This window comes from Phalaenopsis equestris, unplaced genomic scaffold (assembly GCF_001263595.1).
Source record: "Phalaenopsis equestris unplaced genomic scaffold, ASM126359v1 Scaffold000988, whole genome shotgun sequence".
Lineage (NCBI taxonomy): Eukaryota > Viridiplantae > Streptophyta > Magnoliopsida > Asparagales > Orchidaceae > Phalaenopsis > Phalaenopsis equestris.
In genome coordinates, this window is record NW_018165427.1 from 118,720 (window position 1) to 131,006 (window position 12,287).

General features: G+C 31.9%; 1 protein-coding gene across 3 annotated transcripts in view; it reads right to left on the reverse strand.

Moving 5' to 3' along the window:
- Positions 1–11,670, reverse strand: part of LOC110032625 — a 35,925-nt gene extending 24,255 nt beyond the window's left edge. For 2 of the 3 annotated variants that reach the window (XR_002294866.1, XM_020736301.1), the window contains exons 1-2: positions 11,314–11,670; positions 10,714–10,827 (exon numbers count right to left, since the gene is read on the reverse strand). The gene's annotated coding sequence lies outside the window, so the exon portion shown is untranslated. The remainder of the gene's footprint in view (positions 1–10,713; positions 10,828–11,313) is intronic. The other variant, XR_002294867.1, reaches the window with a different exon arrangement.
- Positions 11,671–12,287: the final 617 nt, after the last annotated feature.

A 12,287-nucleotide genomic window follows, 5' to 3' on the forward strand; every position in this document is an offset into this window, starting at 1 on the left:
AACAATTTCGAACACGAGCCTATTTCAAACAAACAGGAATTCAAACGAACCGAACACGAACATGAGCACTGTTCGTTCGTGTTCGGTTCGTTTACACCCCTACCACCATTAATTATAAAAACAGCCAAAATTTCATAGACAAACCTGCTAAAATTAAGATAAATAACAAACATATTCAAATGTCAAATGATCATTTTATTCCAAAAATTAGTAAATGGAACATAAAAACAATGGCATCATTATCATCAACATAAATAATTAAATAAAGTTTACGAATGCTCATTTCTAACTTAGTTGCCGACTAATCTTCTGAGGCACTAAGCATATTCTTCACAACCCATTTTAAACAAATTCTATCCATGCTACACTCGGTCAGCTTCATCTCCTTTCTACTTCTAATTTTTATTTCTAATAGGTCTATAATTGACCAAATTAAATTTGTATATAATTTTGTTCTCCATCCTAACACCAATCTTAACTCTAGAAAATTATTTCCTCATCAATATCCATATTCTTCTAAAAGATAAATCAAATAACATATCACACCTAGGTATCACTTTCATTGGATGATAATTATTAAAATCACTCCAATTAAAACTAAATATCATGTACTCAGCTCGTCCTTCTACCAATTCTACACCCAATAACTTCTTAATGTTTTCCCCCATCATTGTTAAAAGCCAAACAGCACATGAGCAACAAGATCATTGTAAAACAAAAGAATCATTGTGTGCTCTTAAGTGCAGTAAAAGCAAAGAAAGGGATTGAAGCGCTACAAAAACGAGTACACATGCATACCCAGCATAGCAATGGCGGTATGTATGCTTAACCTATTAACTCATGGTTACTAAGTTTTATATATGCCAAATCAAGGCTTCAAGAAAGCTTCAAAAACATATATATATATATGTTGATAACATAAGCACATGTATACTCTGGTTTTCCTCATTTATAGCAGTAGAGTTTTACTTGCAAGATCTTCCCTCCAGTGAAAATTTAAAAAGCAGGTTTTTTTTTTTTTGGTGAAAAGTGAACCGAAAAGAAAATTAAAAAACATCATTATTGCTGGTTTAACTGGCGACAATAATCTGATTCGACAAATGCAGTTTGCTACTGGGGACAAAATATTTTAACTTTTTAATCAGAAATTTAATAAATGTATGTTGTTAATATCGTAAATGTCCACTATTACCTAGTAAATTTTTCAATTAGCTTCATTCTCCTTGAAAGAGAAAACATAAACAATCTCTTGTAGAGCATAACCGATGATCACCATTGCCATAAATTTATGAAGCTACAATTTATCTTGTTCATCTTCCTTGGTAGAGCAAAGAGCTCTCCAAAGTTAGAGATCCGCCAATGAACATTGTGGGTGACATTGCAGAAAAAGTATACAAGCTATCAGGCCCAAAAAAAGAATTCAATTATCTGCATTGCACTGACATAGCTACTAAATTTACTTGTTTAAAAAAATACTTTTTATAAAATAAATAACAACAGATGGTTATTAAATTTATTTTAAAAAAAATTAAAAATCTTTCATCATCAGTTTAGCAGACAGCATTTGCCATCTCATATTATTCTTGTTGATTAAACCAACGACTTGTTTTACAAGAAAAAAATCATTCCGCTTTTCATAAATTCCTCCTTTGCTATTCCAATTGATAAATATGTTTCTTCCTCCACCCTTTATAAACCCATTCTCCCACATGCTTGTCATGTAAACTAATTTTTTTTCTTTATATTCTACTGTTGTTGCTCCTATGGTTATTTCATTTCATCAACTTCTCTTTGAGGCTTAGTTCTTCATCTCTCTGTGTGATTATTTGCCTCTCCAGTATTCCCTACTTCTTACATCAACAATCAAGTAAATGTGCTTCTTCCTCCACCATCGCTCGTGCATCCTCCATCTACGCACCATCAAACATTTCTTTTACTCGAATGCTCTGGTAGCTTTCATCAACTTCAAGCCTTCGCCTTTGCATCTTACAGGTTTAATTTTATCTTGCTCATTATCATGCACTAGCTTTGTCATTGATTGAAATGTTGTAAATTATTTTATATTATTATGTGCTACATAAGTTAAATTTTTTTATAACTTGTATTTCCTCGGCTTCAGAAGTTGAAGATATCCACAAATTGTTGAATGTGCGCTTCTATTGATAAAAGCATGCCCTTTACGCTTCCAAGCAAAAAAACACACTGTACTTCATCTTGTGTTTTGCAAGTTCAAATTAGTATTTTTCTTTATTGTTCAAACTTACTTATTTTAGCAAATATCTTACTAATTAAAGCATACACCAAAATACGTCACTTCAAATATCTTTCATAAGCATTACATAACCAACAAAAAAATATGAGCTCAATGTTGATTCTTGATGAACTAATACCATAATTAAAAAAAAAACTAAGAAAAAAGCACACCTATTAATAATAACCAATGCTACTCCATACATATCTCCAATAACTTCACGCATTTATTCACACTCTACTTAAAGTCATACCAAGTCAATTCTTAAAAGGCCTTAAACTATGGCTTAAGATCAATAAACCACATAAAGATTCTTCATCTACTCTATCTACTTTTTTTCATTATTTACAGCAGCAAACAATTCTTTTATAGCATCTCTCTCTAATATGAGATCAAATTACTTTTTCAAAACTAATTCAGTTTTTTTTTTCTTTTTCAATTCTATAATTTATTACTCTCATCCGTAACTTCATTAAATGAATAATAAATTTAAGTCATCTATAATTGATACAACCTCCAGTTTATTCTTTATCCCCAAATATTAAGTCCAAAATACATCTCCAATCATTTTACAATATCATGGTTATCAGAGTTCCGTTTAAAAGGTTTATCTAAAGCAATTACTCTCATCCATAACTTCATTAAACGACTAATAAATTTAAGTCATCTATAATTGATACAACCCCGAACATATTATTTATCCCCAAATACTAACCCCAAAATACATCAACAATTATTTGGCATTTATCATAGTTTTCAGATTTTAATTTTTTTTAATTAATCTATAAAATACCTCGTTATTCTGTTCATCATATTCTTCAAAAATAAATTCTAAAAGTATCACCTTCAACCTTCCACAATGTCTTCATCTATAAATTGGATCCAACAAAATTTGCTTTTAATGTATCGAATTTCAACAGAATCTATAAAAATTTTATCTCTTGCCTTAATCATCTACATATCTCAAATTCTATAAAAGTATCAAAAGCTATAATTTTTTGCTTTGTAAAATAAACTCTTTACAAGCTTTCTAGTTTTCATATGATCACCAAAAGCCTCAAAGTACCTAGTTTTTTAAAACACACGCTTCTTTTCTATAAGAAGATTTTATACCACCTCACTCCATCACGTATCCTCATAATTGTAAGGTTTCTTCTTTCTAGTTCAACAAATCTTAACAAATCCACCATTAATAATCGCATGTGACAAAGTAAATAACAATAAAAATCATATGTAACTTAAGATTATGGTATGGATATGAGAAACAACATGAAATGGCAAATGAACAAGGCAAAATTAATTAAGGCAATGACTCAAAACTAAGGATTAAAATTCACACTTCATCAATCCCCTATGTTATGAAGAATAGGAAATGCATCAAAAGAAAGAATAAAGAAAAATTAATAAATTCAACAACATTACTTAAAGGGCATCATCATTGATCCGCATAAACAATATCATCAACACTAGAATGATATCTTTGTAACCCTAGAGAACTTCATCCATAGCAAGAGTCAATAATCACTAATTCTGCATTACTGAGAAAAGAAAGTAAATTGTTTCCCCATATTTTATCATTTAAGCTTATGGTTGGGTTAGCTTGGGTAAAGAATTGGGCAGGTTGTGCTAAACAAAATTGGGTGGGCTTGCGTTTGAGTATGTCAAATTAGGATTTAGTGTAAAAATTTGCATTGGATAGAATTTAAGTGAAAAGGAAAAGAGGAAATGCATGCTTGAAAGGGGGAGGATTGGATAAGTTGATTGCTGCATAAATCATATATGATATGATGGTTATTTAAAAGAGATGGGCAAAGCGGGTAAAAGTTATGTGTAAATAACTTCTCCGTTTATTCAAATTTGAATTTTAGCTTCATATTTAAATTGAAAATACATATTCATATATACATAACTTCATATTCAAAATATGAATGTTCGAATTTTTCTAACTTAAATTTGCCAAAAAAAAAAAATTAAAATTTTTTTTTATTTTGTGGTCTGTTGCAACCAATCTAATCGCCAAAAAAAAAAAAAAATTAAAATCTTTTTTATTTTGTGGTCTGTTGCAACCAATCTAATTGAGTGGTGGAGGGGTGTAGTAAAAACCACAAATTCAAATAAAGAAGAAGTAGAGAATTTTGTGAAGGAAGTTGTGAAAAAGTGTAAGTTTTCATTTTTTTTTTTTTTTTTTTTTTTTTTTTTGGTTGAGCTTAGGAGAGTGGGCCGGAGTGGAAGACTTCCGGTGGTTTCTGGTAAGCTGGTGACTGTCACTAGCCAAATTGCTAAACGGATAGAAAGCGACATGGCAAAAAATGCAGCTACATTAGTATGCTATATACATAATCAAGAACAAAAATGGCATGAGGGCAGCAGAAAGGTGACAAAAAAAAAAGAAGCAGAAAATGAGCACAGAAGCGGGGAGCAGTAAAAGGAAAGATATAGAAAATTAGATGGATCGTGGAAGAAAAAATTATGTTCCAGGTGTAACAATCAAAATCCTGCATAAATAGACAGCATGTAGCAGCGACTATAAAAGTAATGGTGAAACAAAATACTTTGATTGTTGAAAAAGGAAGAATGCAATGCCGATGACGAACCAGAAGATAAAGACAAGAAAAGGAAGAAGAAAAAATTATAGAGAGAAAACCTCATGGTTTAACAGTTAGGAAAAAGAAGGAAATCATCTCCACTGAGGATTCCATCAATCATCTCCAATTTACACAAGGTTAAATATTCATAATAGTAGCCACAATTTCATATATATTCTAAACATCACTATATTGACATAAAGAGAAGCTTGTTCCAATGTGAAAAATTAAATCAAAACACAGGAATGACAATTGTAATAATAATGACATAATCATGTTACACTAAAGACTAACTATAATAAAAGAAACAAACGGGAAGCTAAACAAAACTAGATTGATAAACAAAACAACTCATAATTATGGACTGAAGTAGACGTCTCACAATGCATCATAATGATGAATAGAATTTGGGCATGGAAAAAGTCAAAAATAGATAAAACTTCACCAGCACGTCAAAAAGCAAAGACAGATTTTTGCTTATGAGATTGAGATTTCATCTAATAATTCTATATAATACACAACTATTAAGTTGCAGAAGCAGTAAACAAAAGATGCGTTAGGAAAGCGGGCACAAGAGTACAATAAATAAGAGCATTCAAAATTTGGGATACAGCCACGAACTTGGTGACAGTGTTCTGACATAGGTTCTGTCAAATTTTGTCAATGCACATCAGCAGAGAGTTTAGCCAGATGAATTCAGAATTTCAAGGAAGAATCAAGTTTTCTTCTTCTTGGTGATAATGCGGTTAAAATGTGCATAAAAAGGGTGCCGGAGTTGCTTAGAACCCGTTGCCCGTTAAAAGAACATAAGCTTTTCATCCTAGGTTTCAGGTGAACCTTTTAGGGCAAGCTAAAACCATCATATTGACTTAATTAAATATAATAATAATAAACAAAAATTTAGACATCCAATTATTATATACCATAATAATGGAAAAACTACAGCATTACATTTTCTCCCCAATGGAATTTAGTAGATAACGAGAAAAAAGGCAACCGTCAAAGCACAGTAAATATATTTTTTTGTCACTTGGCATACCAAAAACATGAGAGAACAACAGAGGGCTGAAAATCTACCCAGAATTTCTACAGAAAACCGGCATTTGTTTTTGCTAGAATACTCTAAGAAGATATATAAAAACAGCTAATAAGCAAGTAAAGTGAGAACATGAACGCCTTAAAAGGCCGATTTGGTTAATATAGATGGAAATGGAAACCGAGAAATGTGCTATTGGATCGAAACAAGAAAGGAAAACGAAGGCAAGGTAAGAAGCATGCAGTAATTTGTGTCCACATTTTTACAGAATTACTTGTTTGTATAAGCTACTCAGAAGTGGACAAGAGAGCTATGCACACCTTCATCATAGAATATATATCATCAACACAATCACACACACACACACACACATATGTATATGTATATCAATATATATAAAAGAAGCAATACATATTACAATGTAAACAACACTATCAATAGAAAATGTATATTATGCTATCAATGTTCTAAAATGATAAATGCTATATGAAATAACTTTCATATATGCATGAATTCACCCATAAAAACATATGCAGGCATACAAACACCAAATGTCTATACGTCCGAAGATATGCATTGATACATCCATAATTAGACCTGAGAAATGTGTCTTGACAAATGTCAGATCTTGGGATAGGCTTAAAATAGGTGGCTAAACTCCAGCCAAGGACATCAAATTTTAGAGAGATGGTAGAATAAAAAATTTCTTTGTACATCCCAAGAGACAAATGATAGGAACAATTTATTGAGTGAGGCTTCAGTCCCCCAAAAAATCCACAAAATAAAACCTCCTTTTTTCTGTACCGTAAGCTTATGCCGCGCTATCAAAAGTGGACTGCATAACCACAAAAGCTTATGGCAAAAGAAAAAATATATGAGATTTTAAGCGTGGATGCCTTAGAAAGTATATGAGTAAAGTATTATTCTAAATAATTTAACTGAAATTTAAAAATGAATTGGATATCTATAAAGTAAAGGTTTACCAACAAAAATCTACTCATCAATGGCCTGATTCTGAAAAAAATAAAAAAAAATAAAAAAAGACTGCACCTCATTTTTCACAAAAATAGAGCTTGGTAATCACAAAAACTAGCTTCATGCACTCGTTCTACGCCGAAGAAGAAAATTTTAGGTGATAACGAACCCCAGATCACTTCCAAAAATCATAACAACTGGGGGCTTCTTCGTTCGAGCTAATTATGAAAACCTTTGTCACTCGCTATGCAGCCCAAAAAAGACGAATCAAAATGTTCATCCTGCAGAATTCATCTACAATAAATTTTACCTCAATTTACAAAGCAAAGTTTGAACTTCAAAGCATTTTCTGATTACGTGGGGTTAAGCAACTATATTTATTCATGTAAACTGAATCAAATAAAAATTTCACAACCACAAAATGTAGTACTAAACATAAACTATGTGGACATAACACATGCTAGCTCCTTATTATAAAATTGCATTTAGACAACCTCAAAATTTAAATCTCCCAAACGTACATTGGTATCAATATTTTGACTTTATACTTAGTAAAAAAAATAAGAGCTATAACACTTAGCCATACTAAAACCAGAATAATGCATCAATGCTAAGCATCGTGTAAAAAGTTCTTAAAGTTGTACAGACACTTTTTTCAAAACATGGTTAGTGAATCTAGTGTCATGCCCAATATTACAACAAAGAATCAATAAGTGATAGCATAGGTAACACGCTATATATCAAATGCTTGAGCCCCAAAATCAAGCATGGAGCCCGTTATGGAAAAATATGCTAAGACTAAGGGGCCATTTGGTTTTTTGTATTACCAAGGTAATGTTAAAAAAATGCATTGATTTTCAAAAGTTTAGTGCCTGGTTGACGAAAAAGAATTGTTGTGTAAAATTTAATGTATCTAAAAATTATCCTTTTATTCAATCAGTGACTCCAAAACTCAACAGATTCCATCAATTTTCAAATACACTGCACAATCTACCACCATTGTCACCCATCATAGCCACCAACAGCTGGCCACAGCCTCCAACTTCCTACCTTAGCCTCGACCGTAGGCTGTCGGCTGGTATCCACTACTTTTATCATCGAGCATTACATTGAATTTATCTTTACTTCAAACCAAACACCAGAAAAATATCACACGTGTTTATATTACACTAAAAAAAAAAAACTCTAAAATATTTGAAATATAAAATATTTCAATAACACGGCATTTATTTTACTCTACATTCCTTCTTTTAACAGATCAAATGGCCCCTATGTAATTTTAAAAGCCAACTAGCCTCCTATTGCAGCAAAGCCAACATGCTTATCCAAAGTAACTTTGGAAACATGTGATATTCTCTTCTTACTCCAAGAGATAGCTCCTCAATCTATCTAAAATGTATATCCAAAAGTGGATTAGAGCTGATCACCACCATTAGTTCAATTAGTATAAACAAATAGCCAAACTCAGATCTTCAGAATATAGCATAAAGCTAAATCGGTAACATGCAATAATATATCTAAAATACCTTGCCAGTTAATAAGACACATGTTACTATAGGATTGGGCAAAGCACATCACAATATACTTAAACAAATGATTTGCATTTCAGTAAGAAATGCTAGACAATTCATTTTTCTTTTCCACTTATTTAAGGCATTCTACACGGCTTAAAATGCACCCTGTTTCCACGAACTAATAACAAATGTGAATTAATCATTCAAAAAGTAATCATTCTAAATCATGCAAAAGCCTTTTGATTTAGCCTCATAGAGCAAGCCAAGAAACTAGTCTCGAATAATTTTCACACCTAGCACATGATTACTTCTTTAAATTGTGCGCCAATTTTCCTCTCCCTCTTGAGACTTTCAGGGCACCTTTCAACTACCTCTTGTAGACTCTACTGCTTCTCTTTGTTGGCTTTCAGAGATTATATGCTGTAATTAAGTTTACTTTCAAGGGGTCCTCCAATAATTTATTTAGTACCAATCACCAAAATAGCACATCATTTTTTCCCACATAAGAAGGCATTTGATTCTATTGTATCAATAAAGAACTAGAAACTTTATCATATAATTTTTTATAAAGGTAATAAAAAAACGCAAAATAGTCAATATGACAAGAAAAAATCAAACAAAAAAGCTTGCTAGGCCAAAAAAGCTAAGAGTTTAAAGCACAGGCTTGCAATTTAATATATCTCTAATCTTCTAGTCATTTCATCCTTTAATGATTTCCAAATGATAAGATCCTAAAATTCATTAACTCCATCAACTAGTTGTTGGCCATTCATGCATTCATCTTAACTAGCACACAATAATCTTTAATCCATTCAATCATTTCAATTTTCTCAGCCAATTGAGAACATGTATTGCATCATGTGCATGTTACTATTTTATCAAACAATTGAATTATTAGTTCTAAGTAAGAATTGAATGTCCATAAAAGTTTAAGAATTAAGGGAAAAGTAAGATTGCATATGCTTAAGAATTGCACTTGCAAATTCATCTTTTTACATTCTCAAAAAAATATATATATGCTTGCTATGCTAAATAGGATCTTGGAATATTATAAAAAAGGAACATAACAATTCATTAAATGTGGGTTCACAAACCATAAAAATCTTGTGTTATAATAAACACTTTGAATAAACGATACTCGAGCTATTTATGTTTCAAATAGTATTAGCTAATCATAAACTCAGCTGAATTAATAATATAATTAAATCATATCAAAAGCATTTAGAATTAAAATAAAAATAAAATTATATATAAGCAAATATTCTAACTGTAAGAAAATAATTAGCTATTAAATAGCAGAACCGTATTATTCTAGCTTAGATCATAGAACTGCAATGTTCAACCATAACTGAATAGTTGAAAATTCTGTTCAATAAATTATAATAAACTTTTTATTTGATATATATTAATTAAATATAAAAAAATTCTTTAATACGATAATTTTGTTTATTTACAAAAAAATTATTACCATAAAACATCTTCTTTCATTGCTATTAACAAAAGCTATTATTATTAAAATTTTATATAATTTTAAAAATATATAAATATTAAACAACTGAATTATATTGTGAAAGTAATAATTTTAAAATTTTATATCAATAATAATATATCATATTTGATCATTAGTATCATTAAAACTTAAGCAAATTACAAAACAATTATATTAACTATTTAGTGAAGTAATAGAATAATATATAAACATGCTATTTAAATACATTAACTTTTGTAAAGCATAACTAATTATTTGATAGTCATTATAATTTACAGTTATTATTCAAAACAGTTTTCAAAAGTTATTATAATATTAATATTGATAAGTACTGGTTGGCTATACAAGCAAAAGATTGCTTTACAAATAGTATTTTAATAAATCAAGTGAAAATACGTATTTGACTACTTTCATAAACCCATTTGTCCTTGCAAATATGAAACGGTCAAATGCATCCAAATTTATTCTCTCTGCAAGTTCTGTGTTATCTCAAAACAAAAAAGCTTCCAAACATGACATGAATCTACACCCTAAATAGAAGAGATGGGAATAAAACCAAAGTCCACCATAAATAAAAACAACAGTTTATAATTTTTTTAGGGAAATCCATTATAATGATGCACAATACAAATCAATAGACATCACAAGAAGTACTACCTCTAGTGACATGCAAATGCAGAAGGCAAGTAACAAAAAACTTACTTCTCCAGAATTATATATTTTGCCAGAGAAAACCCAACATGCATCGGACACAAGGCTCTCCCTCTCAGTTAGATGGAAAAAACAAAACAACAGAAAAACAGAAGCATAAGGCACGAGGCCAAGTAGATGAAGGCATCACAAATTAGTAAAGCTCACATTACCTGAGCAATTTCTTCACACTTCAGAAAACGATGTCAAAACCAGGGTACAAATGTGCTGAAGATGCTTGCCCAGTGAGACAGAACCTCCAAAAAGTGAGCAGTGCTATCTTTGAACTGCAGAAATAGAAGAAAACAAAACGATCTTCTTAGCACCTCATTCTTTCCTTGATGAAATGAGACTTTTCCAGTAAAGAAGACTAAAAATGACTCCAAACGATGAGACGTCTTTCCATTGGTATACTCATCAAATGCTTGAAGAGACAACAGTAAGCAAGTTGAAAAACAAAATGAGAAATGTCATAAAAACAATACAATCAGGAAATTTCAACGCAACCCAAACCAACGCTGAGAGATCCAAAACCCCATGGCAGGAAATTTCAGTCCACAAAGACCCAACCCTGACGAAAAGCAATAAAACAGCAGAAAACTTCAAAAACGATAAAAACTACCGAATCCGGCAAAAACAATCGGACTCCCAAATCCCCATCAAACGCATAAAGAAACCAAATCTATCGAAAGTAACAACCGAAACCCTACTCCCATTACCCTCCAAATCCACAAAATCAACAATCCCATGCAATACAAAAGAAAACAACATACGTGCACCTGCGGCGGACCAAATCACTGAATGAGCGGAAACTTCAACCAAGCACCCAAACTTCCCCAACACCCGTCGTAGACCCAGAAGCACTCCAACGTAAAACCCTAGTTTGACTGAATAGAACGCTCTCTTCGTACCTCTCCACTCCCGACGTAAAACAACCGCACGGAAACCCTGTTACTCTCCTTTTCCTCTCCGTTTCCACGGAATGTAGTCGGGGTTCGCCGCCGGGAGAAAAGGAGTGTAGCCGGAGGTTCGTTCTGAAGAGAAAAGAAAGAGATGCGAAAAGAACCCGAAATTGTGCAGCAGGGAACGAAAATTTCCACGGCGCGCCAGTCTTCATAAGCGCTACCAAAATTATGGGAAACTTTTACTATAAAAATTAGCCCTCATAATTGTGGGGCATATAGTCTAAATACATAGGAATTGTGTGGCTTGGATGCATATCTTCCTAAAAATTTTGCCCTATAATTGTTTTACATGTATAACATTGAGCTTTAAAATGTTGACCTTATGGTCTAAACTAAGGATGTAAATAGTTTCAAAAAAAAAAAATATTTGAAATATGATGCATACATAATAAAAATATTTAATTTTTTTATATTTTAAAAGTAGGCCCTAAGATGGAAAAAATATAAATGGTACCTATTAGACCTTTCGAAACCTTGGCACAGCATGTGTGCTAGTCATGATGCGATAGTTGGTATTGCCTGTTGAGACATCCTCGTGGGCAATACTCGCTAACGCAACGCGTCCAACAACGAGTTAGTCAGCTAACAAGCCAGCTTTGTTGTCGAAACAGTTGGGAATGCACATGCAGATGCAAAGTGATCCAGTGCATTGTGATCGCTCCGTCAGAGTAAGAGTGATCGCGAGATAGTGAATACTAGGCACAAACATACGGTGGCATATACTAGTGACGAATATGCCAATAATATGAAGATGTGTGTGCAAGACACCACACAGGTGATGT